We start from the raw sequence: 26005 nt of genomic DNA on the forward strand, positions 1-26005 counted from the left end.
ATCTCAGAGAGGATGAAGGGAGAGAAAGTATTTCCACAGAATATCTAAGGAACAAAGGGATGAGCAGAATACCAAAAGACTGTTTGGCTCACCAATCTGGTCATTAAGTAGTTTTCAAAACATTTAAACAAAAAACTTAAGGAGTAGTCTTGGCATAGTGTATATATATACTTAGGTATATAAGTGTGTGTGTGTGTGTGTGCGCGCACGCGCATGTGTGTGTGTATGTTTATATATACATGTGTGTGTACCTATCCCTCTTTCTTATCTTCCTCACCAGCTTTGTTTTCTTTTTTTTTCTACATAGTTTAATGCTGAAAGGTTTCCTCTTGGATTGAATGTAATTGTAGAATTTGAGTCCATAGTGTTAGCTATCCTTTCTTCAAACTTTATGGAATCTATTGTCTCCCTAATCTTAACTTTGTGTAAACTTATAACCATTTCTTTTCTTCTCTATCTCAAATGTTAAAATGACTTATGATTCTTTCTCTCAAATGGTCCTTTCATTTCCATCCCAGGAATAAGTTTTTCTTTGGTGAGAGTAAGATTCAGAATTGACATTTCACTTTTTGAAATTTGAAAATTTTAATTTAGGTAAGTCAAAACATTATGACTTTTTTGTTTTAAGGGAATGGAGAGACAGTGAAAGATTATCAAAAACATAGAAAAGAAAGAGAGTCAAGGAGATAAAGACAAGATTTAGGGAAGTGTATGAGTGTATTTGTATATATACACATATGTATGTATGCATATATATGTAGACTAAATGTATGTATGTATGTATAGAGAGAGAGAGACAGAGAGAGAGGGAGAGAAAGAGAAAGCTACAAAAAGACAGAAAAGAGACAGAGAGAGAGAAAAGAGAGAGAAGAAGAAGAAAGTCAGAACAAAGAAAGAGAACAAAGAGCAAGAGAAAGAAGACAGAAACAAAATAATAACTAATACCTTTATAGAACTTAATATGTGCCAGGCTCTCTTCTAACTTCTTTAAAGTGATTATCTCTCATTTGATCCTCACAAAAACTATTCTGAGAGGTGGGTGCTATTATTGTCCCCATTTTATAGATGTGAGTCAATCAGAAATTAAATAAATTGGATCGTACAGCTGATAAGTGTCAAAAGCTAGATTTGAACTGAGTCTCCATTTGGCATTCCATCTCAAAAGAATGAAAGAGAATGAGGGACAGACAAAGAAGCAAAGAGAGAGACAGAGACAAAGAAAGATAGCAAGAAATGAGAAAAGAGAGAGGGAGAGAGGTTGAAAGAAGATATTCTAGCAGGTGTCCAGATTTTAAAGTCACGGATCATTATAATCTCATACCTCCCTCTTGACACAAAAGGAGACCCCAAAAGGTTGGGATAACAGACGGGTGTTGTGAGGTAGCTCAAAAGAATTTATAAGCTTAAATCCATCTACAAGTCAAGTGGCAAAGTTTATTGTAATTGTAATGCCTATTGAAGTGAATTAAGTTCCAAAAGGATTTGGCCAAGAACCAGAAGCAATAAGATAAATTTATAGGGAAAAACAGAGATCTAATTCTTCATGTCACTGATATGCCAATTTTATGGACCAGAGGTAGATCTGAGGAGTGATCTATTCACTATTGTCTCTGGAACTTGGATATTGCTAACCAGCAGATTGTTAAGATGGTTTTAATAGGATCTGGCCATTGTACCTGCTATAGCTTCTTGGACATACAGGTGAGAAATATAACTACTGTGTCTTTGTACAGTCCCTTCTGATTTCTCACTGTTATTTATCTTTCTACCTAGGTGATTCAGTGGACATATCATCTATTAATAGAGCTAGAGAAGAAAATGTCAGACCACTGCAGTATCTTTCCCAAGAAGAGCCCAAATGGGACCAAAAAGAAGTGAAAAGAAACCAATGGCTACATAATTTTTTTTAGCAATTTGACAATGAAAAGAAAGAGGGAAAAGGGCCTTATAATTGGGATTGGACAAAGCATGTAGAGGGATTCCCAGGTGGTTTTCCTGCTGGTCACTTGTGACTTGGCACCCTTGCACCTTTAAGATGAAAAGGCAGTTTTGCAGGACTCAGATGTCCTGCACCTTTCAGAAGTTGAAGCAACTCCTCCTTGTCCAGTGAGCTGAAAAAAGGATTGTTAAATCAGCATTTTTTCAAAAAGACATACTTTAGCCTTTAAAAGTGACAGGAGTATGGAGTAAAAAATAGTAAGCCAACTAGGGAATTTTGGAGAATGAGATAGATGGTTTTTGTTTTGTTTTAAGGCTGAGGGAGAAGTGCATTTTATTGCAAGCAATAGGAAGGGAAATCAGTAGCTATAAAGAAATAAAAAATTAGGAAAAGACAGGAGAGATATAACCTCTCAGAAGGGGGAGGAGATGAGATCAAAAGCCCGAGTTCAAATGGTTGGAAGGAGAAATGTTACCTTTTCCCCCACTCCACTCCCTCCATACCCTCAGCTATACTGGAACAAAAGAAAGAAAATGTGTGTGATGATGGAAAAGTGATTTAGAATAAAGATTTGTAGAAAAAAGAATAAATTATCAATATATGTTTTCAATTTGTTTCAGTGACATATTGGGTTCAGTCTTTCAATGAAAGGAAAGGGGTGAAATGATGGGAAAGATTTCAAAACAGAAAAAAAATCTTAGAATAGACACTGAAGAGAGTGGGTAGTTACAGAAAAGACCTGTGTTGAATAGCAAGATTATAGGAACAAAGAGGGAAGTGATGGCAGTATTTCCTCATAATTTAGTAAGGAAATACATGTCCCCATTGGACAAAAGGGCATAGGATTCAAAAATGGAGATCAGCTTAAGATGGAACCCATTCACTATTGAATCAAAATGCTGAAAGGAAGGAAGTGGAATGTGATATAGAATGAGGACCTAAGGCATGGATAGATGGACTAACCTCACTGATCAAAGATAGAAATTCATTAGGGAATTCTGAGCCCATGTAATTCAAACCTTTCCTTGAATGAGGGAGAATCTGATTTGAGAATAAACAGTGAAAGGCACAAAGATGTTAGCATTAGAGTCAGGGTTTATCTCAGGTCCCCTGTCCCCCAAACTAGGGGGACAAACCCTTCCATGTCATGTTCCATGTTGCCTCTGAAGTCATGAATCCTCAGTGTATGGAAGTTATTATAAGCACACATTTGCTGTAAAGAGTTATTTACAAGAAAGCTTTTTTATTGCACCTCAAACAAGAGGTTTACAATATAAAATAAGATCATCCTTGAGGAAATTTTTAAAAGAAAACACAAGCTAATATGCATTTAGGGGGATTCCTCTATATTGTAAAACTAGAATTGAGGGCAGATATTAGTGAGAGTTGTACTTGAATATCTATAATGCAGCCCTTCTTACACGACATACAAAGTACTATGGAAGTCTATCTCGTCTCTGAAAATTAAGAATAATTTTAATCAATGGGTTGGAAATTTTCTTTCCAGTCAAAAACATGAAAATATTGAGTCTAGAAGATGAAACCAGTTGATTAATTTTTCTCATTCAACTTTGTCTTCTTCCTTAGTGAGGAAGAAAGCATAGTTGGTAATGTGGTGGAACATTGGTGAACCCAACATGATTTGTTTTGATATTTATTTCATTTGGATCTCCAACTGACTTGAGAGTGAAATTCTGTAGAATGGTGGTAAAGAACAAAAACAATTCCATCCTTGCCAGGCCTTCTCCAAGACAAGACCGTTTTCCTGGAAAGAAAAAATTCTACTTAAAATTCGACATGGAATATCACAGTGTCAGTTGAAGTGCGACAAACCCATTGTACCAGTGGGTAAAAAGGAGAAAGAGAATGATGCAGATGAGCAGAAATGGTCAAAACTATTATTATGAATTACAGTTCAATCATTAATGATTACTAGGGGCAAAAAGAAATTCCATCTTCACACCATTTTTCCCACAATGAATCCTTATGCAGTAGATCATGCAATCTAGTGATAGTTTCACTAAATAAAGGATCAAGCACAAGGCTAAGCTCATCTGTTGGGAGATGTTAGAAAAAGCCAGGCCATAGGAAAAGAAAATGTGTCTTACATCACAGTGATGTATCTTTAAAAGAACTAAAAGGAGATAGCTCAGACAGAGGAGGGTGAAAAGGGGGACAGGATTCTCCCCTTAGAGTGAGAAGTACAAATGGGAAAGATTTCTTTTTACCAATGGAAAAAGGCAGGAAGTAGTCACTTTTTTTGAATTTTCCATTCTTATCCAGAAAGTGCTGGGGATCAAACTGGTCAGAGTTGGGAAATGCTTTGTTGTCATTTAAGATTGGGGAGAGTATTGGGAAGATTGTTGTGCCCTAGAGGGAAAAAATTCCAGGGGAGAGTCAGTTGTTATTATGAATATCCTTGCTATGCCAAATCCAAGAATCTTATATGGTTCCCTAATATCTCTATTTTAAAAAATGCAAACTACTTTGTGTATTGTATAGACTAAGATATATCTAGGCATTGAAAAACTACATGATTCCACTGTAACTTTTCAGATTGATGTTTCCATTATTATTCCCATCATGCCTTTCTTGGAATTCCAACTAAATTGATCCAATTGTTATTCCCACAAGGCTCCCTCTCTGATCTTCATGTTTTTATAATGGCTGGGCCCCATGCTAGAAGGCACTTCTTACTCATTTCATCCTTTCAGAATCCCTTGCTTTTCTTCAAGAATTGGCTTGGATACCCACTCCTAAGTTCTTTGTGCTCTCTCTCCTTTCAGTTCCTTGATCTATACCCTAGCTTCTTAAACTGTGCTTCACCCATATGAGGTCTCATAATTGAATGTGGTGGGTCACAGAATTATGATTTATTATCAGGAAATATTTGACTTGCATATCTATTGTATATACCTTTATTTTAAAATTTTTATTTATTTAATATATAAGATATTACATTCGTGACTGTCCATCTTTGCTTCCTTGTAGGTTATTCTTTTGTTCTCTGCTGTGGACTTTTTATTTTATACTTGTTCCCCCTTTTATCTCCCTCATCTTCCCCAAGCAAGTTACAGTTGAACACAAATATATTTATATATGTATGTATTTGTGTGTGTGTGTGTGTGTATATACATATATATTCATACATACACATATATACATACACACATATACACATTTATACATACATAGATATGCATCTAAAACAATATTAATGTGGCTGACATGCAATATAGATTTCTCTCTTGATTGAATCTTTAAGTTTGACTTTGTCTGAGATCAGTAATTACTAGCCCTACTTTTTTTTCAATCAATTCTATTCCTGAACCTTGCTAATGCAATTGTGTATATCTCTTATTTCCTACCCTTGCTAACTCTTCTACTTTAGTTCTAATCCTTAACTTGCCTTGCAAGTTAACTTTTCCCCCACCCATTGATCCCTCCCTTGTCTTCTTCTGATACCTTTTCTCTCCCTCTTTATCCCATTTCCACTAATATAAACACTCTTCTGTACCCTATCTTATGCTTTCCTTCCCCATTAATCTACACACTTTGTCCCACTACATACCCTTCCTCTTATCCTATGCCTTCCCCCTTATTTCTTTATAGATTTTGCAAGGGGGTTATACCATTCATGGTAAATATATGAACTGTTCTCTATTTAATCCATTCCAATGTGAGAAGGTTTTCAGAACTACCAGGTTTCCTCTGCCATCTAATGCCTCTACTTCCTCTACACTTTTTTATTCATATAGCATAATTACTATTTTTACCTTTTTTAGTTCATGCTCAGCTCTGTCCCATTCCTTCTTTTTAACTACCAAATTACTGATGTTAATTTTAGACATGGGGCTTATATGTCCATGTGTAAAATATTAACAGTTTGTCATTATGAAGTCCCTTGAAATTAGTCTTTGATGTTGACTCTTATATGTTAAATTTTCTGTTAAGTTCAGATTTGTTTAAGATAAAATCTTCACAATCTATGTGTTCATTGAATGTCTGGTTTTTTTTTTTAATTCAATACTATGTTTAGTTTTTCTGGATATATTATTTTTGACTGTAGACCCTCTTCTTTTGATTGTCAACATATAATCTTCCAGGACCTGCTGATAAATCCTATACAGTTCTAATTGTAGCTCCAAGATAGATGTATTATTTTTTCTTTGTTTCTTGTAACATTTTCTCTTTGATTTTGGGGGTTTTGAAATTTAGTAATAATGTTTCTGTATTTTCTTACAGGATCTCTTTGAGGTAGTGATCAGTGGATTTTTTTCTATTTCTATTTTTCTCTCTTGTTCTATCATTTCAGGACAATTTTATTTCATTATTTCTTTTATATTGTGTCAAGATAAGAAGAAACAGATAAGACATTTTATTGCTTCATATTCCTTAGCTATTTGTGCAGTTTTGAGTAGGCCATGGGCTCTGACCCATCAATACTGCTTTCTAGTGTTAGTAAATAAACATTGATTGAATTAATGTGAATTAGAATGAAGTTTCCTACCACTATCTCAGCATAGTTATTTTCCCTCAAGGAAAGAAGAAAAATATATTTCTTCAAATTTCAAACCTACAGTTTTCAGGTGACGTCCATTTATTCTTGTTTTTTCTCTTCTTGATCTGTTTTCAAAATTTGTTGTTTTTCTTATAAGATGTTTCACCTCTTCTATTTTTTTTTCATTCTTTGTGTTTTGTTTTATTGGGGGGGGTCTCATAGCTTCATTGATTTCCCCTTGCCCAATTCTAATTTTCAAAAAAAAAAATTTTCTTCTTTAAAACTTTGGATTTCCTTCTCTAATTGGTTGATTTTTAAAAATAATCTTATTGTTTTCCTCGATTGACCCCATTTGATTTCCAAAGCCTTTTTTGAGTTTTTCTATAAATTATTGCTGAGAAATTAGCCTTTAATCTTAATCTTCAAGGTAGGAGAAGCTTTTTTACTTCCTTGTCCTCCTCTGAAGGTGAATCTGGATCATCTTCCCTATTCCCATAGTAAGTTTCTATAGTTGGGTGATTTCTCTTTGCCTGCCCATTTTTTTTTAATGAAAACTTATTAGTGTAAGCACCTCTAACCCTGAAGTGGGGATGCCTCTGACTTCCTTTTGCTTCTTTCCCCTGAACCTGGAACCCAAACCAAAAGCTCCTTCCCTCCTACAAGTGCAGGCAATCAGTAGCATTCCTGTCCTGTTATTTCTGCATTTATCCAATGTTCTGGTTCCTTCTTGCCCAGGGCTGCATCCCAGAAGCACAGCTGGGGCTGGCATCCCTTATCAGGAGAGGGTCCCTCAATCTTCCTGGACTCAGACCCTGGAATCCCACTTACTGTCTGGGAGGTGAAAGTTTCTTTGCCTCTACCTGAAGTTATCTCCAAACCCAGATAGCCACTGTGTTACCCACTTGCTATTTCTTTGGAGTTACCCTGGACATTTTTACACTTTACACTAGGTAAGCCTTTCATTGGATCTTCATAGGTTATCTCTGTTCTGACCCAAATTTTATTTGTTTTTTAACTAGTCTAAATTTGTGCTGAAACAAAATTTAGTTTTGTTTGTGGGAGAAATCTGAAAAGCTTCTAATTTTCTGACCCATTCTGTCATCTTTCCAGATTTCTTGGGCAAAAAGGAGTCATAAGTGGGAAAAGTTTAAGAAGTCCTGGTTTTTCCTTCATGTCTACACCTGCTGCCTATATGATTCTGGGCAGGACATGGGAATTGTCCACGAAATGCTTAAAGCCTCTAGGATCAGACCAGACTTTTTTGCTGAGAAAACTTCTTCAGTAGAAAGTCACACTGCGTATCAAATCAAAGTTTGGTTTGAAGGAAAGAAATGATACTTTGCGTGAACTTTTCTGGGCCAAGTTGTGTTCCCTCCAGGAGAAGTTAAGGTCCTCAAAAGTCCAACAGCCTTCTATTCTTGTCTAGTGTCAACAGTATTTGGCCCAATATTTCTAACATAGCAGGTTTTTACTGAAGCCATGATGATTTGTACTGAACAATGCATTCAATGGCAGTATATTAAATGAGAAATTTGAAAGAACACGTTTTTCTTCTTTCCTTGAGGGATAATGGTTATGATGAGCCAGTGGTAGGAAACTTCATTCTAATTCAAGTTAATTCAATTAATATTTATTTAGTAATGGTAGAAAACAGTACTGATGAGTCAGAACCCAGAGTCTACTCAAAACTACATATCTAGTTAAAGAATATGGAACAATAAAACCTCTTAATTCTTATTCCTTATTTGTCTTCTATAAAACCTCAACCTGACTTCTTATTTGTAAAAGTTACATCCTGGCTTCTTACCTCTCTCCTTCCCTAAATAATAACACCTTGCTTCTTTTAGCTCCTTCCTGGGCTTTCTTTCTCTCTTTTACATTTTGCAATCTTATAGGTTGTTGGCCTGATAGCCGAAACCCTCAATTTTTGTATATGATGCTCTTCTAAACACTTTCTAATAGCTAGACTCTTTTAGAGACTAGCCCCTAAGTGTGGCATTAATAAAGTCTTTTGTGACTATAGGAGAATCTCTTTGAATTCCTTCAGACTATGAACCATGACTCACACACTTAAGTATTTTGGAATCTAAAAACCTAAGTTCTAATCTCAACTACAATTTTAATGACCTTGGACAAGTCATTTGCTCTGAAACTCCATATTTCCACCTGCACAACGGGACACTATGTAAATAGTGTTCACATTTACTTCCTTGTCTAGTAAAAGAAAATGAAACAAACAAAAATTAAACTTCAGCAATCTGATTCTATAATTTTCTCTGTACATTTTCTTCCTGGAGAATGCTGTGGTGAATGAGATTCAAGGAGTACCAAGATAAGTATACACTTTCCCCTCACTCTCCATTTAGTGCTACCTTAGATGTAGTGCTTAGATGTACATCTAAGTTGCTATGTGAGAAAAAAAGAAAAGACTTCCTTACTGGGAAAACCCTGTGAAATCACAACAATAGGACTTGATTTTTTTATGTCTAAAATGAGATCACTAGACCAGATGCTATTTAAGATCTTTTCAAACCTGAGAGCCCATTCCCCCGTAGACTGCTTACCTTGGGAAGGACATACTGTTGGAACTGTATGTCCCGGGTCACTTCATGGGGCAGGTTCAGAGGTATGAGGTCAATGAATCTTTGCACTTCGTGTACCACAGCATCCATATAGGGCATATCTTGTCTGTCCTTTATGGAAGGAACTCGATTATGTCCAATCACACGATCAATTTCCTCATGAATTTTTGCTGTAGGGACAAAAATAGGAATAATCACTGAACTTCCTGGTTTCCTGAGAATGTCTAATACAGCCTGTGTGGATTATCTGCCTGATCATATGACCTAAGATGATTCTCAGATATATTAATGTCTTCCTTCTACTCAATCAAGGATGTGAAGGCTTTTGCAGCAATAATGAGAAAATTCTCAGTGTCTTAGTGGATAGGAGATAGGAAGAATTTATTTACATTCCTTTTACATTATGTACATTCCTTTTGAGACACCATTGGTGTAAAGTCTCATTTTCCTCATCTGAAAATGAAGATCAAAAAGTATGTATCGTCTAGGGTTTCCCATACCTCAAAATCTATTATGCTGTAATTTGTAAAATGGAGATAATAACTTCATCTCCCTTAGAAGGAATCCTATGACATAACATGTCAAGTAATTTGTAAATCTTGCATCCTTTATTTATATCAATGCCAATTATTATTCTCAAAGAAAAGTGAATGTCTTCATTTGAATTTGATAGTGATGATTTAGATTTAGACCATTCACCAGGTATGTACCTCCACTTCTGTCTCAATAGCCTAAGTTGCTGAAGCAAAGAGTCTCTACTTTAGAAATGATATGTTTTCACCTAGGTTCATCCATACTTGAATAGGAATCCTGTTTCTAATAAAATGAACAAAGAGTCATCCTGCCTTTGCTTGAGAACCTCTAGAAGGGAAAACTCACTTCTTCTAGGGCAGATGAATGGGCTTTGGGAGAACTTTTACAATTGGCTAGTCTTTTCTCACATGAAGACTCCATTTATTTGTTACTTTTACGTATGGTTCATGCTTCTGTCTCTTTGGATCCAGCAGAACCAGCACTGGTAAAATTTAAGTCATTGAAAGAAATTGGGTCTTTCATTTGAGTCTTTATGTCCTAAGCATAGAACTGAGGGTACACAGTAGGAGCTTTATACATGTCTATTAAATTGAATTAAATTTCCCATGAAAGACCTTCACATACTTAAATAACAATCAAGTCTTGCCCAAATGTTCTTTTTTTTCTTAAATATGCTACTGTCTGATCTATTGCTGCTATGTGTGAGGGTCATGAAAGTCTAAAAGGTAGAAATATAATGTCAGCTCCTGAGCAAGGTACAGAGCTGAGAAAATAAGCCTGGTCTGCAAGAATGGCAATTTTTGTACTTTACCTTGGACCTCAGGATGCTTCAGAATGAGCAACAGGCCATATCTTAGAGTACTGCTGGTTGTCTCTGTTCCGGCACCAAATAAGTCAGCTGCAGTCATTGTTAGATTCTCCAAATCAAATTGAGACTGAGGATTATCTTTTTCCTAAAGAATAGGTGCAAAGTAGATGAAATAATGAGCAGCAGGGAAACTTATGGTAATCATATAAAATACAAAATGTTTGCCCTAGGAACTCTCCCCACCTCAAAACACTAGAACGTTCCTAATGTTCTAGGATCTCCATATTGGCTAATCATAGGCTTGCCCTTTCCATTTGATCTTCTTCCATCCAACAATTTGGCATAAGGAATAGAGTGCTAGCCTTTGAATCAGGAAGACCTGGATTAAATTTAAGCCTCAGTTAAAAGGTATGTGTCCAAAGGAAAGACACTGACTTACCTTGGGCCTCAGTTTCCTCCTATGTAACATGAAAGAGTTGGATAACATTCAGCTCTCTATGATCTATGATAAATATGGTATGGAGAGGCCCTGATCAAGTTCTTCACTTAATACTATATTAATCTGAAAAGTGATCCCTCATGCTGATATTTTCACCAAAAAGCAAAGCAACATTTTTGATAAGAACAGCAGCAACAGGAAGAAGAGGAAATTTCAGATTTTCAGAATGGGAAGTTTAGAGAAAAAAATTGTGGTGGAGAATGCAGAATCTCAAATTTTGTAGGCAAAATCAATTTCATCAAGTCAACATGTGACTGATCAGAAATTTTCTTTTCACAATTTCCCTTAAGTGGTCATCCATCCTGAGCTTGAAGATTCCCACAGATGGGAATACTTAATATTTAATGAATAATTCCATTTCAATCATGGACATCATCCCCTTATGTAGAAATGAAATGTATCTCTGCAATTTCAAATGTTATGAGTTCTGTCTTCTGGGAGTGAGGAGGCAAAAGAATTTTGATGCTTTTATATGTCAGTACTTAAAATTAAGTATCTTTCTTGCAAATTACAAATTTATGAAATACTATGAAATATACAAGTTCTTAGGATTTAGGTCTAAGAAGAATCTTGGAGATCACTTGGCCCAACACATTCATTTTGCAGACAAGGAAATTGAGGCCTAAAGAAATAAATGATTTTTTAAAGCCGTACAGGAGAAAATGGAAATGGGTGGGTGGTGGAATGGTCCAAATGGGAGAAGATTTTATACCGTGTTACTGGAAACAGAAATTAAACTATTGTGAAAAATAAATAAATAAATGATGACAATAATAATAATTTAGAGGGGAAAAAAAGGAGGAATGAAAACAGAAAGAAAGAAAAGTAAAAGGCTGAGATAAAGTTTGAATTGATTTTCCATTCAAATCAACTGGCAGTGAAATTAATAAAGAGGGAAAATGAATAAATAATTTAGACCAAGATATAAAAATGAATATAGACTATATAATTAAGAACACTATTCAAATATCTCTAATAAATGAAAAAATAATGTAGTAAGTTTTATAAGACCCTCAGAATTAAAAGAATAAAACTCTAGAGGCATCTAAGTGGCACAATGCATGGAATACTGGACATCAAATCAGAACAACCTAAATAAAAACCCAGCTTCAAATATTTCTAGATTTATGATCCTGAGCAAGTTATTTCACCTTTGTCCAACTCCATTTTCTCCTCTCTGAAGTGATTAAACCTTCCTGTGTTTACTGTAAAAGTCAAGTGAGATAATGTTCTTTTTTTTTCCGAAGTAATTGGGGTTATATGGCTTGCCCAGAGTTATACAGTTAGGAAGTATTAAATGTCTGAAACCAGATTTGAACTCAGGTACTCCTGAATTCAGGGCTGATGCTCTAGCCACTGCACTACCTAGCTGCCCCAAGTGAGATAATAGTCTGAAAGTCCTTTGAAATTTCTGAAGCATGATATAAATGCTATAGTTATTATTATTAAAATCATTCACAAATAGCAAATAATTAAAAGAAGAAAAAGGATAAAGAGTGTGCTGAAATAGCAGGTCACAAAAAGTAAAAGATAATTTCTGAACATATAATGAATAGATTATTTTAATCTGAAACCACCATATTTGATCATGGAAAAGAGAGAAATTTTGACACAAAATGTAGTGACAACACATTGACTCTCTACAAGTTAAAGAGATCTTGAAGCTAGAAATGAAGAAATAAATTAAGGAATACATATTTATAATACATATCTATATTAGAAATATAGAATTAATTTTAAAACCTGAATATCATCAATAAAGAAAAAATGCACAACTATTAAAAACATTAGGAAAAAAAGAAAGAGAAAGAGAGAAAGAATGAGAGAGAGAGAGAGAGAGAGAATGAGAGAGAGAAAGAAAGAAAGGAAAAAAGGAAGGAAGGAAGGAAAGAAGCAGCAAGTTCAAAAGCATCAAACATTATATCTTCAACACTAAACAAGTATTCTGGACAATGAAAACTCAGTTCTTTACCTACTAAGGGAAAGAAATTTGAATAAGTCAGGACTACTATTTCTCTCTAAGACTTGCTTTCTCTCTAAGAAATCCAAGAAGAAATGGGAAAATAAAATCAAAATAAAAAGCAAATTGGGTTATAATACTAAATAAGTAATCCTTCAAATATGAATTTAATCCTGCACAAACTATGATGAACTTACAGCCACCAATATGAAAAATGAACAATTTTTAAAGATTTATGAACTCATGTAATTACAATTATTAACCATATGTAAAAGGACTAATGAAGAATGCTATCCACCTTCTAAAAGAGAGAATTGATGAACCAGTAGGCAAAATAACACATATTCTTGGACTTAGTCAATATAAAATTGATTATGCTTGTGTGTTAACAAGGATTTTTTTTATCCTTTCTTCACTAGGTGAGAGGAAATAAATATCTGATTTAAAAAGATGGACTTATAGAAAAAAGGACATATTTCAGATATTTTCTAAAAAATAAATATGAACTTGAGTTAAGATAGGGGACAAGGTCAGATCACACAAAGCCTGGGTACTAGAAAGCCAATGGCATCCTTAGGGGATATGGATAACTTAAACTCTTGTAAAGGGCTGGAACTCTGAATAGGTGCACTGGAATCAAACAACCGAGCACTTAAGGCTAATTACCTATTGGATAATACTCTATTAGCATATGCTTGGAAAATGACCCTTCCCACTATTCTGTGTTGGCTTGATCTTTTGGTGTATACAGATAATTGTAGGAGGGATTAGGGAGTGGAAGTAAGACAAGCCAGAGTCACTTTGGGGTAGATGAAGAGAAGGGAGGTTGTGAAGAGCTTGTGTCCATCCCTTTCACTTCTCCCCATAAAAACCAAGAATAAAGACCAAGGACTTTTGCTTATCCTGACTCCAGTTGATTCTAAGGCATCCAGGGTGCTAACCCAGACATCACAGACTCTCTCTGATATCACCAAAAGAGTAAACTCTAAGAATCCCTGGAATATCAGCTTTACTCAATATACAAGGTGCTTACCCCATGGATCTTACCTGGTGCATTTTAGAAAGGTAGCAGTCAATGTAGTCTTGAGGGTTATTGAGGTCCAGTGTCTTTTGATGTTCTTTTACTCTTTCCAAAATGAAACGTTTCATTTCATCAGTATTTTTAAAATTATGTTATGGTCTCCAGGAAGGTATCTTCTAAACGCTGGTAAAAAGTTGTAGAGCTACACCCCCAAATCCCAGACCAAACAAATACTTGTGAATTTACTGCCATGAAGAAACAACTAAATTTCTGATTTTAAGCTCTTATATTTTATTCAAAAGCACTGGATTTATTTTTAAATTTAACTAAACTTTCCATTAATAAAATGTATTTTCACTCTCCTCTTCACTATACATTAGGGGAGGAAAAAGGACAAAATCCTTGAAACAAATATAAATAATCAAGCAAAACAAATCCCCACCTTGGCAACAGCCAGGAATGCATATCACATTCTACATCTTGAATATTTCCCTTCTCTATCCTGAGGTAGGAAGGATGATTCATTGTGCTTCCTCTGGAATCATTGTGGGTCCTTGCAATGACAGATTTCTTTAGTCTTGCATGGTGTTTGTTCTTCCAGTGTTTTTGTTATTTTAGGAATTGATTCTGCTCACTGTTGTTGTTCTTCAGTTATTTCAATCATGTCTGACTTTTTGTGATTCATCTGGTATTTTCTAGGCAAAGATACTGGAGAGGTTTGTTATTTACTTCTCCAGCCCATTTTACAGAGTCAGAATTAAGTGACTTGTCCAAAGTCACATAGCTAGTAAGTGTCTCAAGCCAAATTTAAACTCAGGACTTTAGACTGTTACACCCTATCCACTTTAGAGTGGATAGCACTCTCACCACTTTGCCACCTAGCTGCTTACTTTGCTTGGAATCTATTTATATAGTCTTTCTAGGTCTGATTTTTTACAACATAGTAAAATTTCATTACATTCATATACCATAATTTGTTTAACTAACCCCCCAACTGCTGAATAGTCCCTTAGTTTCTAATTATTTACAGCCACAAAATAAACCTGCTTTCAGAAAAAGAAACCTGACTAGAAGACAATACTTCTTTCTCCTTCAGAGATGGGATATTGGCATAGTACAGTGCTGCCAAGTTCTACTATGGATGGTGATAAGGATTGGGGGTGGGGAGGAAGAAACAATTAATCAGAGACTTTAGAAAAAGAAAAGATCTGCCCATCAGGGAAAGCCCAGCATTTGAATTAAGAGGAAGAAAAAGATTCTCTTTAGAGCAGAAAGTATAAAATTTACTTCTTTGCTTTTCTTTTTCACTTAATAAATATCTTCTCTCTCTATGGCTCTTAAATTTAATTTTTTTTAAAAATTGCTATAACAAATATGAATATTTCAGGAAAATAAAATCCCCACATTATCTTTACCCATAAATCTATGTCTCATTCTGCATATTCAATTTGTCACTTCTTTATCAGGAAAAGGATAGCATATTTCATCATGGGTCCTCTGTAATCAGTATTGGTCACAACATTGATAAGAGTCATTGTCTTTTAAAGTTTTTTTTGTTTGCTTGTTTTACAACATTGTTGCCATAGAATAAAATGATCTTTTTTGCTCTTTTTTTGCTCATTTCACCCTGCATAAATTTATACATTTCTTCCTAGGCTTCTCTGAATCCATTTCTTTCATAAAATAGAATTCCATTAAATTAATATAACAATTTTGCAATCATTTCCAAATCGATTTGCATCCCTTCATTTTCCAGTTACCATGACAAAAAAGTTACTATAAATATTTTTTATAAATATGAATCTTTTATTTTTTCTGATATGTTTAAGGTTTAATACCAAGAGCATACAATTTAGTGGCTTTTAAGGCACACTTCCAAATGACTTTCTAGAATGACTCCATATTAATGTAGCACCTTTTTCTGCAACCACCAATATTTATCATTTTATCCTTTTATCATCTTTGCTAAATGATAGTAATATTTCATACTTTTTGATGAAATTTCTTTTTCTATATTTTCCTGTTTAGTTTTGTCACAAACATACAGAAATACTGATGAGTTATATGAATTTATTTTACATCTAGTAACTTTGCTGAAGTTACTACCTGAAAAGCCAGTTTGGGGTTAAGCTGTAATTGATAAATTTCTCTCCTGAAGTTTTCCTGTTGTACCTAGTCTAGCATGGACATGATTCTGAATTGTCAAAGGATCTAGAAGCTTTTAACACTGTGGAAAGACTTGCAAGAGAAGCTAGGGCATATTCTTAATATTTTGTGTGTATGAGAGGGGAAAGGAATCAGTAAAATGAGCTTTCTCACCATATGTTAGACCTAAATAAGTTGTGTTGATCAATTACATGAATACATTAGAGTAGTAATAATGTAGAGCAGAATGTTAGATATTGACAAAGTTTCTAAAAGATACAATCCTTGTGACATGAACTTCATATTTTAGAAGAGGAATAAGATAAACATAGAGAGCACTTAAACAAATAATACATGATTGGAGCAACAGAATGATGCATATAGAATCCAATGGGAGATCTTGGAGCACAAGATTATTGCTAATTGCAGGCAACAAGAATTGCAGGCTTAATGAAGTAAGTGACATTTGAGTTAGACTTTAATGGGTAGGTAGAAATTCAACAGATAGAGAGAACCTGAAAAATACTCAAGGAATAGGGGAAAGGGTAAACAAAACCACAATGCCAAAGAAGAGCAGGGTTTGACTATGGGACAGAAGATAGTTCAGCATAAATTGGTCACAAAGTACATGAAAAAGAGTAGTATGTGGATCAAGCAGAAAAGTTAAGATGATGCAATATTTGGAGGGTTTGGAATGACAGACATATTAGATATTGTTTTCTACAACTTGAGAAATCCAAGTTTGTTTATCTCTATACCCCAACCAAGATATTTCTAACCTCCACCTGGCAATGATAGTTATCAGATAAAAAGGAAAAGGAGGCTGAGTGAAGAGAAGGATAGTAGGCTCTGGTTCCTATAAAAATTGAAGAAGAAAACTAAGATAATCACTTCATGAAACTGTAACCACTCATTCCCCTTGCCAAGACTGAGAAGGCTTTCCCTAATCTTGGTGCTGAAAAGGACTTAGAGATGTTAAAAATTCATCTTCCTAAGATTAATGTGTCTTTTACTGAAATGATTAAGTGGGGAGATCAATGGATTTGGAGTCAGAGATCTGGGTCAATATGCATGCCTTGTGACATATTAAGGTCAACTTGGGTAAATCATGGCATCGCTTTGTACCTCAGTTTCTTCCTCTCTATCCTCTCTAATAATCAGAACAACAATAAAAATTAGTGTCTACATATCTTAGCTCATTAAAGTCAACGACTTCAGGAGGTAGGTGGTACTATTATCCCCATTTTACAGATAAGAAACTGAGGATGAGAGAGGTGAAAAGACTTTACAAGGACCATACAATGCTTAACTGTTCGCTGTCGATTTTAAACTCATTCCTCCTGACTTCAATTCTAGTCCTCTATTCATTAAATCCCTTTCTGTCTCTAAATCCTACTATCTTGTGATCCTTTAATACAAGGAGCAGTCAAAGGGATAGCCCCCCTGAGCACTTAGGAATAAGGAACTATTTTGTACAAATCCCAAGAGTTTCATGAATCCTTTCAAATTGCCCCTAAATTGGCAAATATCTCAAAACTAATGTGTCCAGTGCTATGCTACAGAATATTATACTACAAGCAGAATATTATGTTCTTGTTCAAAAGAAGCTGATATTCAAGGTAAGGGAAAACTATATTTAGAATAGTCAAGACAAAGTATCTAATTCAATTCAATTCACATTAAGTTAATGAAATACTCAAGCATTTATTCAATGTTCTCTAGAAACCAAGTTCTGTGCTAGGTTATGGTGATATAGACAACAATAAAGCAGTCCTTGTCTTCAAAAATGCTTAAATTCTACCAGAGAAGGATTCGATTAAAGTATATATTCCAGACTATAAGTATTTTTTGACTGGATGAGGATCCTTAGTTCTGATTTCAATGAATGAGAGCCTTGACCATAAGAAAAGACACATGTCCCTAGCTTGTAGAAGCTAGGCCAGAGCACTCTTGGAATCAGTGAAGGATGGTGGCCTAAATGACTTTCCTCCTTACCTTGACCAGATGTCCTTCCTACTCTCTCCAGAATGGCCCGGGAAGGTTCTTTGCTGTTAACTCCTTTACTTGACAACATCTATGAACATTATCTAATTTGGGATATCCCAGGGTCCAACCAGATTTTTCTTGCTTTAACTTGAACTTTTGTATGACCTAGAACTAGATCAGATGTCTACTAGGAACAGAATATCTACCTACAATCTTCCTTGAGAACCAAAGATATCACATGATGTTAACGTCCTTGAGTGCATAGTATATGAATGTGAATGTATGTATGCTCATGGATGATGGGGACCTTGCTAAGAGATGAGAGCCTATGGTACACCCGTTATGTTGTTAAAACTCAGCAGACAACAATTGAATAAGAAGATGGCTCTGTTTTTACCTGTGCCCATGGTTTGTTAAACAGATGAAAATTTTCATTTAATAAGTTCATCAGATATAGAAATTTCTCATCATTGTACTTGAATCGATCACGGAAGAGGATAGAGCAGATCACATTGCAGGGGGCACAGCCAAGGATGAATGTGGGATCAGTAGGCTGACCTAACATGGAAAAAAAGATAGCAAAAAAGAAAAAAAAAGTTACCAAAGGAGGAAAAGAGCACCTTGAATAGAAATGTTTCCAATCAGGTAGTATCTGGGTATCTTTTCCACTCACACCTAGATATGGTCCTTATTTCCTTTCAGGCTAGTGATTATTATTCTCCTGGAAATTTTTTTTATTGTTTTAGAGGAGGCTAGAAAAGCTTATAATACCTAAATATAAGAAAAAAGAAGGGAGTTCTTTAATCTTGCAGAGTGATAACCTTTGAGTGGATGAAAACAGAGATTTTTAGAAGGGTACCCAAAGCAAGAAGCATTTAGCACTAGGGATGGATAAGCAATTGGCTCCCACATGACCAGGATGAAAGAACTGAAAACCAACCCTTTGTTTTCCTTAGCTCCTCCACTAGGCATTGAGCTTCTTCTTGAACTCTCTCTTCAATGCTTCTTTTCCCCATCCCAAAGTTCCTTAGTGTCATAAGGGAAAATCTCCGGATTTGTTTCCACCTCTCTCCATGACTGAAAACAACTCCTAGACAAAGAAAAAGAACAGGACAGTGGTCATTCTAAGAATGGAGATGGTAGAAGTCATTTCCATTGTGTACAAGATGCTGTTCATTGATCCAAGTTTAATTTTATTCAATTCAAACCAAAATGCAATGCAGAATAGGAGGTATCAGAAACCATCCATATGAAGACCTTGTCCTACATACTGGGAATAAAACAATAAAAATAAGACCACTAACTTTACTTTAGAGATGTATATTCTACCGGATATGATCTGTCATACATCTTCTTTTCTGTGACTTTCGATTAAATAAAAATTACCGTTTCCTTTGGATATCTCTTCAAATATTGGTATATTTCCTCTCTCCATAAAAATCTCTCCTTGATCAAGTAGAGCTTCTTTAGTAATGCTATATCCATGTAGCACTACAACACGCAGAGTTCCAATATAAATAGTATAGATAGGGCCATATTTTTCAGCCAGCTGTGAAAAGAATGTTAAAAATAGAATGAAGTTCAGGATAAAACTTTAGAAAGTTGGAATTTATCCCCACAACTGCTTCATAATATGTCAGATGCATGTGTACATATGCATACCTATGTGTGCATGACACTATATATAGTTAATGAATTCTAAGTATTCAAAGACATAAGCCATTGAACAACAAAGTAATGCTCTTATTTAGTTTGCAACTTGAGAACTTCTGTAATTATATGGCACAGTATTTTCTCAGTTAAATTATGCTTTATGAATACCTGTCTAATGTAAAGAGATTGTAAAAAGGTCCTGAGGTTGATATTGGTAGATGATTTAAGGAAAAAACTGACCATATGTTTGAGCATAAAAACCTTACAATCAAATGCTGACAGACAGAAATATTAAATGTTTCCTTTTCAGATAATGATGCAATAAAAATTACTTATAATAAAGGGCCATGGAAAAATAGACCAAAAATTCATTGGAAACTAAATCTAATCCTAAAAAATGGATGAGTCAAATAACAAATCATAGAAACAATTGATAATTTCATGCAAGAGAATGGTAATAAAAAGACAATGTACCAAAACTTATAGAATGCAGCCAAAACAATTCTTAGAGAAAATTTTGCATCTTTAGATGCTTACATGAATAAAGTAGAAAAAGAGGAGGATCAATGAATTGGGGATGTAACTTTAAAAGCTAGAAAAGGAACAAATTAAAACCTCTAATTAAATATCAAATTAGAAATTCTGAAAATCAAAGGAGAGATTAATAAAATTGAAAGTAAGAAAATTATTGAATTAATAAATAAAATTAAGAGTTTGATACCTTATATCTAAGGTATAGATGGACCTTTGGTTAATTTGATTTATTTAAAAGGAAAGAAAAAAAATACCTATATCAAAAATGAAAAGGGTGAACTTATCACCAAGAAGAAAGAAATTAAAGCAATAATCAGGAGCTATTTTGCCCAAGTTAGTGTTAATAAATCTGATAGTCTAAATGAAATGTATGAATATTTACAAAAACATGAATGGTCCAGATTAAAAGAATAATAAATAAAATACTTAAATAACCCCATTTTGGAAAAATGAAATTGAACAAGCTATCAATGAACTCTCTAAGAAAAAATCTCCAGTGCCAGATGTATTTACAAGTGAATTCTACTAAATATTCAAAAAACAATCACTTCCAATACTATGTAAACTATTTGAAAAAAAAAAAAAACAGCTGGAAAAGTCTTGTCAATTTTTTTTTGTGACACAGATATGGAGCTGATACCTAAATGAGGAAAAACCAAAACAGATAAAGAAAAATATAGAGCAGTTCCCTAATGAATATTGATGCAAAAATCTTAAATAAAATATTAGCAATGAGATTATAGCAATTTATTACCAGTCTATTATGCTATGATTAAGTGGGATTTCCACCCAGAATTCAGAGATGGTTCAATATCAGGAAAATAATTAGTATGATTATCATCATATCAAGAAAAAAATTAACAGAAAATCATATGATTATCTCAATAGATGCAAAGAATTATTTGACAAAATACAGGAATATATGAAGTTTTCCTAAAAATGATAAGTAGCATCTATCTAAAACCCTTAGGAAGCATATGTAATGGGGAGAAGCTAAAAGCATTCTCAGTAAGATCCTATTATCACCTATTATCACCATTACTATATTGTACTAGAAATGTTAGCTTTACCAATAAGGGGGAAAAAAGAAATTGAAGGAATTAGAGTAGGCAATAAGGAAACAAAACTATCATTCTTTGCAAATGATAACATGGTATATTTAAAGAATCTTAGAGGATCAACTATAAAATTACTTGAAGTAATTAAAAACTTTAGCAAAGTTGCAGGATATAAAATAAACCCATATAAAACATACACATTTCTATATATTGCCAACAAAGCCCACCAGCAAGAGATAGAAAGATAAATCCAATTTAAAATAACTGTAGACAATATAAAATATTTGGGAGTCTACCTGCTGAGGCAAAGTCAGAAACTATATGAACACAATTACAAAATACTTTCAACACAAATAGAAACTGCTATGTCTTATGTTGTCCTGTCTGTGATTCCTCCATACTTGAATTGGAACTTTCTGGATGCTCCAATATTTTCTCTTTGAACTAGGAATTCCAGAATTTGGTTATACTATTCCTGGGAGTTTTCATTTTGGGAAAATTTTTCCCACTTTTTCAGGAGGTGATTAGTGGGTTCTTTCAACTTCTATTTTACCCTCTGGTTCTAGAATATCAGGACAGCTTTCTTGGATAAATTTTTTGAAAGATAATGTCTAGGCTTTTTTTAATCATGGTTTTCAGGTAGTCCAATAATTTTTAAATTATATCTCCTGAATCTTTTTTTGAGGTCAGTTGTTTTTCCAGTGAGATATTTCACATTGTTCTCTATTTTTCTTTCTTTTAGTTTTGTTTTCTTCTTTCTTGATTTTCCATAAAGCCATTAGTTTTCATTTGCTCAATTCTAATTTTAAAAGAATTATTTTCCTCAGTCCGTTTTTATACCTTCTTTTTCATTTGGCCAATTGTGCCTTTTAAGACATCTTTCTCTTTATTGGCTTTTCTTGTTTTTCTTTCCAATTTTTCCTCTACCTCTCTTAATTTGATTTTCAAAATTCTTTTTGAGCTCTTCTATGGCCCAAGGCAAATTCTTACTTTTCTTGGAGATTTTGTAAATAGAAATCTTTGGCTTTGTTTCTTTCTGAATGTGAGTATTGATCTTCCATGTCATCGTAGGAATTTTTTATGGACAGAATCTTTTTCTGTTGTTTGCTCATTTTTCCAGCCTACCACTTGACTTTGTTGGAGGGTTCAACATCCCAAACTTCAGCAGATTTTGTGCACCTATTTTCAGAAATCCTTCTAAGGACCTGTAAGCTTTAAGTTCTTCCAAAGTGGAATGGCCTAAGGAGAAATGTTTTTTTTTTAATTATTATTCTGCCTGTGCTCTCATCTGTGAGCAACCACAATCATTCTTTTCTGCCCTGGAATTGTGAGGAGTGTCCCTAATCCACTGTGACCATAAACTCTATTTTACTAATGTTGCTCTTTGACATGGCATTATGAACCAGTACTGGATCCTGGGTGTGAGTATGGGCTAAGCAACAGAGTCTTACCTCAGTGCTAGCAAAGAAATTCTTGTAATCTCCTTCTGATCAGCTATTCAACCCCCTTCCCATCTGTGGGCTGTAAATGTATTACTGATTCAAAGGCTCCAAGACCTTCTCCCAGTTTGCTGGGGGCAGTGGTATGCTGATTCTTCCTGCACAAGACTGTGCTACTCTCTCATCCAAGTGCAATAAATATTTCCTGATGACCTTCTATGTCATCATTGGTGTCTGTGGGCTGAGAGAGCTGGAAACCACCTCTGCTGCCACTAATCACCCTGAGGACTATTGATGATTTTCTGGAGCCAGGGCTGTGCTGACCGATCCTATGCTGGGCAAGCACTCCACTCCCACCCTGGAGAAAGAGACCTTTCCTGCTGACTTTTTAAAATCTCTTCAGCTGGAAATTTACTTCACACTATATTTTGCATGTTCTGATGCTCTATAATTTGTTTAGTCATTATTTTAAGATATTTGGGTGAGTTCAGGAGAGAATTTGGGTGAAATCCTGCCTTTACTCTGCCATTTTTGCTTCCTCGTATGGATTTCTTGAACACACCTCCATCAATACTGATTTACAGCCATGAATGTATATTTTATTTTTCATTATTATTTATGTGTTATATGTACTAACAATTAGCTATGGTCAGGCCTAGTAGATTATATTTTCATGTCTCCCACTTCTATTCCATCTTACCTCCTCAGATGATTACTGGCCCAATTAAGACTCTCACCCTCTCTCTTTACTTAGAGTAGTGTAATAGAATAGTGTAATAGACTTATGAGAAAGGCACCCAAACTAGTTAACTTAATAAGTCATCCTGAGTGGAGAAAACAATAAAATGTGACAGGCAAATCAAACTGCCACCAATTTCCCTTGGAAAATAAAAGAGACAGTCCAGAACTGTTACTCAAGAGCCTTTCATGACAATGACTCCTCTTCCAAGACCATTGAATCTATTTTCAGTCCAGTTCAAACAGTTATCTTTAAAATGAGTAGCAATCATTGTGGAGAAAGTACCCACCTTCCACACCACCACCATTACTAAATACTAAACAATTGATTCTAGCAGGTAAATAAGCTTAAGATTCCTGGGATTGGCAACCCAGCCCTTCCGACCACTGCTCCTACTTCAGTACCAGCCTCCCTCAACATCAATGCTATCAGGAACCTCTTGCTAACTTCTTTGTTAAGTGCTGAAGCCTTAGCTACTGAATAGTAAAAAAGAAAAATTAAATTATCAAAATCCAGGGCACTGTTATCAGTGGAATTGATATTAAATGTGCTCCATTAACATCTGTTTTGCTAATTTGTCCCCAAAACCACAAATGCGTTTCCAACTGACATGTTGCTGAAAGCTCTTACTCTGTTATTGCCAAAATATTGAGCATATAGTAGGTACGTAATAAATTCTATTTTATCCATTCTTTCAATGACCTCCAAATTCAATCTCCTGCTTCTTTGCAATGAAAAATCGGCACATCTAACAACTCAATATCCCTGTGACACAGCTCTGACCACTTCATTCCTCTACTCAAAAGTATGCAGGGGTTCCCTACTGCCTCCCTCACTTGGTACTAAAATGTCTCTATAGCTAAATCCAACCTAACTGTCCAGATTTAGTTTATATTATATCACAACCTTCACCTTCTTGTCCAACTGCACTGCTAATATTATTATATTATTGCCCAATTCCTTGTCCTTGACTGTCTCCCATGCCTCAAATTCATTCCCATCCTCTCTTCCAATCCGAATCTGTTATTTCCTCTTATGTCCAACTCAGGTGTTCTCATCTATTTGAAACTTGTTTGGGATTCCCCAATTACAAGTGTTTCTCTACCCTCTAATTACCTTCCACTTCCTAATCTATGAAATTGTTGAATCCCTCTAGTAAAACATAAGCTCTTGAAGGACAAGAACAATTTCCTTTCAAAGAGAGATTGTTTTATTCACTATAGGTTTTTCTTCTGTGCCTGGCACATAGTAGATATTAAAGAATTTCTCATTAATTGAATGATTTATTTTTGCCTTTGTATCCCCAAAGCCTATTATGATGTGTTAGACATGCTATAAACATTTAGTCTTGTTGAATTTCTTTTGCTACTGCAATTAATGCATGTCTAACATCACTGTCAATTGAGATATAATTCATAGAACCCTTAATTAACCCTCTGAGCATCACCATGAGCCCTGATTCAATTATTCATCTGAAGCTCTTATATCTCCACTCACAACCCAATCATCTAGGATCCAAACCCCAGATCCAGTCCTTTTACCTGTGAGAATGATGCAGTGATGTTCTTTAAATCCAATTGCATGATATTGCCAAGAAAGGGAAGAGGAATAGGACCTGGTGGGAGCTTCTCCCTTTTGAATCCTTGGTTCCACAGGAAAAAAAAGATCAAGAAAAGGACACAAGCCAGGAGGGCAGTAGTGTTGAGTCCCCAAAGATCCATCGTGCTGAAAGATGGTCCTACAGCTCTCAGAGGTACTGGGTCAGATGTCAGTCTTTTATAACCTTAGCAAAAAAAAAAAAAAAAAAACCAAGGGGTGGGGATGCCCAGCCAATAATTTGATAGTTCTTTTAGACAAACAGAATTAGTTTTCTATTAACCAAGCAAACAAGAGGTGATTAAAGAAATATAGGCAGATTTGTTGCTTTGGAATCTGTTCCTGACTCTAAATTGAATAGGGAAAATTGGGGTAGGGAAGAGTCAGGAACTGTTAACAATAAAATCTCAGTTGGCCTATTTTGAGCTGAGGAAAGAGCAACTATCCAAATTCAGCTTGCTTATAGAGTCCAGATACCAAGATGCTGCAGACTTGACCTCACATCAAAGGGGCTGTCTTCTTATGTCCTAAACTACATGGAGTTTAAATGATTTCTTAACCATGATTGTTCTTTCTTCTCCCACCTTGAAGAATGTTCTACACAAAAGAACAAAGCCCTTTCTTATTCTTCTTGATCCACCTTTGGTGTCCCCAACATTTCTACATTGCCAAATGTCTTCTGAGCTTTAGTCTTCCATCCCATGATTTTTCAGATTTTGCCTTTTCTAAGCTAGTATCAGTCCCTGATAATACTCATCATCCAATCATCCTTGCTACTCATCTATTAATGACATTTGAAGCGGAGCATGAGCCCACTTCTCCCAGTGATCTCTGTGGATTACCTGCCCCATTCTAACTTGGAGAATAACCACAAATCTTAGATTGAGACTGTGATGATAGATATTATCATTCTTTACAATCTCCCCCCTTAGATTGATATAGAACACATTTCTCTGTTTCTAATGACTCCTGCTTTCATGTCGGGTACAAGACTCTGAGTATCTCCTTAGA

General features: G+C 34.9%; 1 pseudogene; it reads right to left on the minus strand.

Annotated features, from left to right (window-relative positions):
• Positions 1-3162: 3162 nt before the first annotated feature.
• On the minus strand, positions 3163-25134 carry LOC127552035 (cytochrome P450 2C23-like; annotated as a pseudogene).
• Positions 25135-26005: the final 871 nt, after the last annotated feature.

The sequence above is a fragment of the Antechinus flavipes genome, chromosome 2 (genome assembly GCF_016432865.1).
Source record: "Antechinus flavipes isolate AdamAnt ecotype Samford, QLD, Australia chromosome 2, AdamAnt_v2, whole genome shotgun sequence".
Classification (NCBI taxonomy): Eukaryota; Metazoa; Chordata; class Mammalia; order Dasyuromorphia; family Dasyuridae; genus Antechinus; species Antechinus flavipes.